Source organism: Coloeus monedula (assembly GCF_965178545.1).
Source record: "Coloeus monedula genome assembly, contig: HAP1_SCAFFOLD_427, whole genome shotgun sequence".
Taxonomy (NCBI): Eukaryota; Metazoa; Chordata; class Aves; order Passeriformes; family Corvidae; genus Coloeus; species Coloeus monedula.
Window position 1 is genome coordinate 42,583 of NW_028120532.1, and position 7,097 is coordinate 49,679.

Genomic DNA, 7,097 nt, shown 5'->3' on the forward strand with positions numbered 1-7,097 from the left:
TCAGGGCTGGCTTTGGGGTCAGCGACCACCAGGGACCCCCAGAGAGACCCCCAGGGCAGAAGAAGGGATGTGCAAAGGGGTGGGGGAAATCTGCAGTGATTTTGGGGCAATGATGATCGTGTGTGTGTTTCTTGTGGGACAATCTGGGAATGTGTCTGTGAAACACAGTCTGCAAACAGGAACATTCCTGAACTCGGCACCCACGGCTTTGGGAGGGGCTCTCCCCTCGTGCATCCGGCCCAATAAAGAATGCTGCTGCTTCGTGCTGCGCTGGTGCTGAGGAGGTTTTGTTTCACTGAAGTTTTGGGAACACCTCTGTGCCTGTGTCACAGACCCCCAGAGCAGCTGTGATGTCAGGAAGGGGCTGTGTGACATCACAGAGTGGCTGTATGACATCATAGAGTCTACTGTGACATCATGGAGCAGCTCTGTGACATCACAGAGAGGACTGTGATATCATAGAGTAGGGCTGTGACATCACAGCTTGGGCTTTGACATCACAGGGCAGAGGACAGACATCATCCAGCAGACTATGACATCACAGAACAATGGTGGCATCACAGAGCAGGCGGTGACATCACAGGGTGCTGGTGTGACATCACAGTGCAGAGTTGTGACATCACAGATAGGGATGTGACATCACAGGGCATTTGTGTGACATCACAGAATGGTCATGTGACATCCCAGAACAGGCTGTGGCATCACCGAGTGGGTTGTGACATCACAGGGTGGCTGTATGACATCATAGAGTCCGCTGTGACATCACAGAGCAGCTGTGTGATGTCACAGAGAGGACTGTGACATCACAGATCCATTCTGTGACATCACAGAGTGGCTATGACATCACAGGATGGCTGTGTGACATCACAGACTGAGCTGTGACATCACCAATATGGCTGTGACATCACAGGGCAGAGGTCTGACATCATAGAGCAGGCTATGACATCACTGAGTGGATGTGACATCCCAGGGTGGCTGTGTGACATCCCAGGGGGTTGGATGCCATGGCAACCCTCAGCAGTTCCAGTTCCCTTGGAAACCCCCCCAGGCCCCATTGCTGCAGTCAGGCTCCGTGGCCACTTGCCCGCAGAGCTGTGGCTGCCCTCGGCTGCCATGGCAGCCCTCAGGACAGAGCGGTGCCGGGCTGGTGCCAGCTACAATTGCAGTGACACTCGCTGATGCCCTCAGGTGCCACGGCAGCGGCCACAGGGACCCGTTCCTCACTTTGGTGCCACGGACACCAACGCTCGGCTCCGCTGCCATGGGCATTGGCACGGTCACCTGCACTCAGGGCCCGTGGCCGGGCACTGCTGCCATGGACACGGGCACGGAGCCCTGGGCCACAGGCGGCTGCCATGGCCACCAGCCCAAGGTCCCGTGGCCAGGGTCGGGGCCATGGAAAGGAACCCGTGGAGCCGTGGTGATGCTGGGTGGCCATGGGGCGCTGCTGTGGGCTGGGCCAGAGGGAATTTCCTTGCCAGCCCTTTCTCCGGGGCTGTGTTGGGCTCTGTGCTGAGCACAGCGTTGCTCACACTGAGATGGTTTTGTTCTTGCTGAGCTTGCACAGAGCCAAGGCCTTTCCTGCCCCTCGTCCGGCCACGCTGGCGAGGGGCTGGGGGTGCGGGGCAGCTTGGCAGGGGTCACAGCCAGGACAGGTGACCCCAACTGACCCCAGGCATATCCCAGACCACAGGACATCATGGCCAGGGTATAAAGTGGAGGAAGGGGGGACATTTGGAGTGAGGGTTTTTGTCTTCCCAGGTAACACTCAGGCAGGACAGGGCCCTGTTTTGCTGGTGGGCAGGGTCAGCACCGAAGACACAGACACCAACTGAAGGAACTGTGCAATTTATAGAATGCAGATCTGCAAAAAGTCACAAAAGCATAAGCTCCGCAAAGCACATAATCATTAGCAAAGAATCACAGCAGGAGCAGCTCAGCAATGCCCCCAGTCATCCCTGCCAAAGATTGCCTGCAGTGATTAACCAAGATGCAGCCCCAGTTCCCCTCAGACTTTACCATCACCCAGAGCCACCCATCAGCTGGGGGAAGCTGTCCCAGCCAGGGACTGGAGAGCCACTCCCGGACACTGGGAATTCCTGCAGCTGCCTCCAGCCACAGGTGAGGCTCCAACCCCGCTGGGAGAGGGCCCAGCTTTGACAGTGCTGGAGAAACAAACTGACAGCACTTCCAGTGCGGGAACATCTGCTTTCATCCTCCTCTTGGCTTCCTCCTAAGCCTGGCCAGGGCTCAAGGAGGAGCCAAGGCAGCTGACTTTGACCATACAGCCCCAAACAAGGCCAGATGTGGCCTTGTCCGGCTTCTAAATACAGAAAGGTAAATCTGTGTTTCACTAGTGCACAGGTACATAGAACATATTGTTAATAGTACTTTGTTAATGAGTTAATGAGTGGGATACAAATATAACATTTGGTTGGAAAGTTGATCAGGAGGTCAGCTTTGGCCCAGGGCCTGTTGTTCAGGCCTCACTCAGGGCCTGGTGTTCAGGCCTTGGAATTTCAATCAGTGCTTTGACCTAGACATGAACTGCAACCTTCATAACAATTCTTCTAATAATGGAGTCTTAGATTTAGGTATCAGGCATAAAGGCATCACCTCTTGATCTCCATTTAAGTGCTGCTCAAGGTCATCACTCAGAGCTATAATTCACATTCCTTTTCAAACATGCCTCATTAGTTGCTATTCTCTGTTCTTTATCAAATCCCCCTTTTTCTAGAGACTGTGTCTCTTTTTAGACAAGTCTCAGTGCTCCATTTCCCAGCACAAAGTGTCACAACAGCTCTAACATGGAATCATAACACACCAAGTGCTCACACTGCAGTGATGACAGTGACTGCCACAAATGCATTTCGCTGCAGCCTCCAGTTTGGCAGCCCCAAAACCAATCCCAGCAAGAAGAATTTTCTTCTTTCTGCCACTCTTCCACTGCTCTTTCCATCGAGGTGATTCCTGACTGTTGGACTTCAAGCCCATCGCTGATACCAGTGCAGCATTCCTGTCCTAGAATAGCCCAGGCTCCTCCTTGGCCAGCAGGCAGATAATCCAAGGCCATGCGGGTCTGCAGAGCCCCCGTTCGTGTTTGTGGGAGCTCACAGGATGTGCTGTTGGATATTTTAACAGTATCATTTGCTGCTTCTTCTAGTAATCGATTCAGCTCGTTAATGTGAACTCCACAGGACGAGGCAGCGCATGTGGGGCACAGGGTGAACCAGAATCTTTGGCTTTCTGAAATCCAAGGCACTCTTTGGGTGGAAAATGTTCTCTTAACATATAACTCTTCCTTGCAGTTGTTGCTGAAGCACCCTAAAGGGAGGCATCAATATTTTTCCTCAGTCTCATTGGGGTTAGGAACAATAATTCCATTGTCCATGGAGCTGGCACCTTTTTAATTGCAGAATAATGCCCCCAAGGTCCTTTGCTGTTCAGCTTTACCGCGGTGTCGGGGGTAACAAGGCTTGGTGGGGTCCTTTCCCCTTCGGCTGGAGAGGTGCCGGGTCCCAGTCCCTGAGGGGCACCCAGGCTCCTGGCTGGAATCCATGTGGAAGTCACTCAGAGTCACATCAGCCTTCACATGGAGCCCCGTGGATCAGAGCATTTTCCACAGGGGCCATTGGGGCAAACGGGGAGATTGGGTCTGGCAGGATCTGTAAAACAATATCCTGTAACATCTCCTTGTTCTCACACAGAACACTTGGCTGCAGGGACACATTCCCATCGTTCCTGCCTGGGTTCCAGGATTCAAACAGTGCTGTCTTTCCCCGGAGCTGTTCCTTCAGCTGCCTTGGGAGGGCCATTGGGCCTCTGGACCCACACTCTGGCTCCATTATTAGGACTGCTGGATCCAAACCCTTTATCTCCACCAACAGTGGTCATTTGAGGTGGATCTCCTTTTTTCACAATTGTTTATAAAACTGCAATATCAATAATTGTGCTGGCCTGTCATGGAGTTAAATAATCCAATCTTGTTCACTATTGTTTAACAGAATTACTTTGATTTCTCCTTGATAATCTGCACCAATTCCTCCTCCCATGACATGAACACTTTGCAAGGCCAAGCTCCAGCGCAACCAAAGTGTCCCGGAGGAATCTGAATTCCTATTCCTGCATTGATAACTCTCACTTGCTTCTGATTTATCCCAATTAATCCTGATGCAGGAAGGCCCAGCCCTGCAGCCTCTGGGGTGGCCCTGTCAGGGCCCATCGCACCCAGAACGATTTCCCAGGAAGTCCAAGTCCCCCTGTCCATGGGTGGATTTGCAGACTGGGTGCAGCCGGGCACACCCAGGGGTTTCCATTTCCCCAGCAGGGCCATTGTTAAGGCTATGGAGCACATCTGGAAGATGGGTTCTCCATCAGGACAGGTTCCCATCTCTGCATTTTTTCAGCTGCTCTTTTAACAACCCCTTCATCTGCTCAACCAATCCTGCAGCTTGTGGATAGTCTGGGATATGAAAAACCCAGCAGTCTTCATCACTCTCTTTTTCACAGGAACAGACAAAGCATTCCAGATCACAGTATCAGCAAACCCTATAAAAACAGCCAATTCCATCCCTTCCTCCTTTATTCATTGTATGCAATCTCACAGAGTTTACCAGTAACCTTTGGGTCCTGGCCAATCATTTTCTGGAGGGTATTTAGTGTTACATCCCTGAGCAGCCATGGCTAAAGAATTTGTATTGTCAGCACCATTTCACATTATTATTTATTATATATACAACATAAATATTATTTTATACATATATAAACTAGGATATTATTACTAGTTCACTTGCACAAAGACATTTGAGCTCAAGATTAAAAACTTCTTCTATTGCTCCATGTGGGAGCGTTCCAACAACAATTGTTCCTTCTGTTGGTGCTGTTTCCGATATGCTGTTAACAAAATCCATCCTCCTCTTCCCAAACCCACAAGCTCTTTTCTTTTTTCCATATCCAATTTTTGGATGCATTTTAAGACATCCAGCACTTCAGCTCCTTTTAACCGACTGCCCCACTGCTCTCATGGTGCTCCGACCTCAGCCCACTCCAGAGCCAGTGAACTCCAGGGAAGCTCTTCCCATCCGGGATTTCGGACAGGACTGATTCCTTACATTTACATTTAAAAAGTGACATTTTGGTGCGATCCGGCCAGACTACATCAGTTTTGTTGTACCAGTGGGCAGGGCCAGCACCAAAGACACAGACACCAAGTTCAGGAACTGTGTCATTTGCTACAGCTCAAAGCAGCAAAGAATCACAGCAGGAGCAGCTCAGCAATGCCCCCAATCATCCCTGCCAAAGATTGCCTGCAGTGATTAACCAAGATGCAGCCCCAGTTCCCCTCAGACTTTACCATCACCCAGAGCCACCCATCAGCTGGGGGAAGCTGTCCCAGCCAAGGACTGGAGAGCCACTCCCGGACACTGGGAATTCCTGCAGCTGCCTCCAGCCACAGGTGAGGCTCCAACCCCGCTGGGAGAGGGCCCAGCTTTGACAGTGCTGGAGAAACAAACTGACAGCACTTCCAGTGCGGGAACATCTGCTTTCATCCTGCTCTTGGCTTCCTCCTAAGCCTGGCCAGGGCTCAAGGAGGAGCCAAGACAGCTGACTTTGACCATACAGCCCCAAACAAGGCCAGATGTGGGATTTCATGGCATTGTCCCAGCTGCCTGCAGTGCCCAGGCTGTGCTGGCCGTGCTCAGAGCTGGGCCCAAAGCTGCCCAGCATTGCTGCCTTGGGGAGCAGAGCAGGAGGGCAGGACATGTGCCCAGCCTGCAGCCAGCCATGGCACAGCCACCTCCTCAGCAGCTGCCCAGAGCCCAAAAGCAGCTTGGCAGCCACTGAAGAATTCCCTGCAGCCGCCCCAGCAAAGGGGGAACCTTTGGTGCCCGGCCAGGCCGTGCCATGCCCAGCTCTGGCAGCATCCCCCTGGCTCTGGACTCACCTGCACACTGGCCGTGGAGCGTGTCTTTGGAGAAGGTGCCACAATCAAAGGCCATCATCTTCAGCTGCCGCTGGCCAGCTCCAGGAAGAGGTTGTCGGCCTTGAGCTCGGCCTTGGTGGCTCCAGCAGCAGCAGCCCCACCTGCTACAGCTTCTCCAGGGGCTCCTTCTCCTTCCCTGGGGCCACACCAGGCTCTCAGCGTTCTGCCCAGGGCCCAGCCATCAGTGAACCAGACAAGCAAAACCAGGGGGCATGGTGGCCACCAGTGCTTGCCAGAGCAGGCCTCCAGCTCAGCTGCAGCCCAAGAGCTGCGTGTTCCCTTCTGATGCTCCCTGCTCAGAGCTACAGGCAGGACAAAAGAGTCTGCTTTGCTTTGCCACTGATTGCCAGGAGATGGGTGGGGCTGTTCCCTGCCAGGCCCCTGGATCACACTGTGCCCGTGGCTCTCTGCCATCCTCTAGGGCACATGAGCACCCTGCAGCCAAGGCTCACTGAAGAGCTCTTCAAGGACGGCCTGGCCAAGGGCTGCATGGACAAGCACCTCTGAAGAACATCCTGGCACTCTGGGCACAGAAACCAGAAACCACCAGGCAGCTGCAGAAGGATCCCGCCCACTTTGCCCCCCGTTCCCGTGCCCAGGCCATGCTGGCTGTGCCCAGAGCTGTGCCTAAACTTGCTCTGCAGTCCTTTCCTAGAGGTGTTATCTATTAAAAACAAGAGAAAAAAGAAAAGAACCAGAGAAATTACGAGATATTAAAAAAACCCAAATGTGGAGTGAAAAGTCTTCTGCAAATTTGCATTCAGTGGTAATTGATATTTTTTAAAAGAGAATTCAGTTATTTACCTTTTTTTTGTTTCATTCAGTACTTACATTGTTTTCACTCCTTCCTTCCTTCCTTCCTTCCTTCCTTCCTTCCTTCCTTCCTTCCTTCCTTCCTTCCTTCCTTCCTTCCTTCCGAATTCCTTCCTTTTGAATTCCTTCCTTCCTTCCTTCCGAATTCCTTCCTTCCTTCCTTCCTTCCTTCCTTCCTTCCTTCCTTCCTTCCTTCCTTCCTTCCTTCCGAATTCCTTCCGAATTCCTTCCTTCCGAATTCCTTCCTTCCTTCCTTCCTTCCTTCCTTCCGAATTCCTTCCGAATTCCTTCCGAATTCCTT